Genomic DNA, 1,570 nt, shown 5'->3' with positions numbered 1-1,570 from the left:
GTGGCGCGCCGACCAAATTTTTCTGACTCTCGGAAGTCCTGCCTCTGTTTCAGACGACCTGGAACACAAAAACAAAATATCTTCTTATTCCTTACACTTTTGTCTATGGCTGGTACTAGGATTTCAAAAAAAAAATGAAAAATGGAAAAGTTATGCGATTTCAAAAAAAAGCTCGATTTTCGACCACTTTTTTCCATACAAATTGTTATGTAAGATGGAAAATTGTTAATATTTTTAAAAGATTCTAGTACGGGCCATAAATAAGCCCTTGATACACGACTGTTATAAATTTCGTGGTCATTGCTCAACTCGTCTGGCTTGAATCACTTCCGCAAGGTCGAAAAATGTAGTTTTGAGAAAAACGCCCTTTTAGTTTTGCTTCAGTATAAAGTGGAAATTTCTGTACTTACATTTAATCCGCTATACCAGGACCGTACAGGCCATCTTCCTGCTCCTCAAACCAATCGTCCTGTGAAGTCCTCTCCATCCTTCGTGATGTCCTGGCCTCTTTTGATGCCGCGGAGTGCGCTGCTTCAGCCTTGTGCACACGCATATTATCCCTTGCGTCGGCGGTTGTTTTCGCGTGCGGTCCAATCTTGATGCTCATGACAGTCATAGCACGAAGTAAAGGTGTCATTTCCTCGTTAAACACGCATGCACTCAAAAATGCCGCCAACTCGATAGTCTTTGCGGAACAAAAAATGTGCTTTGGCGCCATGCTCCAGAGGACAGAGTTGAAGCTCTCGTTTTTGTTTTGTGTGTTCCCGCCCAAACAACGCTCCAATAAATTATCTGAAGAAAGGTCTTCGTAAATTGGACGCAGCATATTTTGCACTTCAGTGCTAAGTGGGGGCGGGTGGCTATATCCGTGCAGCTCGCCCAATGCCTCCGCTTTTCTCCACTTGCACCACGAGTCCGGACCGGGGGGGGGGGGGGGGGGGGGGGGGGGGGGGGGGCAATCGTCGTGCTGCGGATTTTCATCTGTGGAGCATTTGTGGTAAAATGTAGCAAACATTTCTTTCTTCATGTCACTCACTGAATCAGGATTTCGTATGTTTGCCAATCCATAATAATTAGTCAGATCGCGGGTGAGTTTATCGGTCAATTTTCCCACGCCCTTTCCACCAACTCCTTTCGTTTTCTTCTTCCCTGCTCTCAATCGCGATCCCATTCTCTTTTTGACGTGTCCGACGCACTCTGATTTTTTGACTATCAAATCATTACCGTATGGCTGCATATCCATGAGAGATTTGAAAGTTTTGGTGTCGCCATCACCAATGTACGTCGCGTACTTGACATTGTGAAGTTCCTCGGACCGCGTAAACATTTCAATTATGCTATCGACCTCCATCTTACCAGCACTTCCACTGTGGTTGCATGCCCATTGTTCTTCGTGAGATTCAAACCAACATTTGAACTCTTCCGTGTTTTCTTTGCCCTTCCAATGATTGCAGGTTTGACGCATTAGAAATACGAGTCGTCGATTGATTTCGAACGATTTATTTGCAACTTTGGGGCACGAATCAATTTCAGTGGGATCGCAATTGCACTCGACACAGATTTTGAAACC

This window comes from Belonocnema kinseyi, chromosome 1 (assembly GCF_010883055.1).
Source record: "Belonocnema kinseyi isolate 2016_QV_RU_SX_M_011 chromosome 1, B_treatae_v1, whole genome shotgun sequence".
Lineage (NCBI taxonomy): Eukaryota > Metazoa > Arthropoda > Insecta > Hymenoptera > Cynipidae > Belonocnema > Belonocnema kinseyi.
This window is presented reverse-complemented; position numbering follows the sequence as displayed.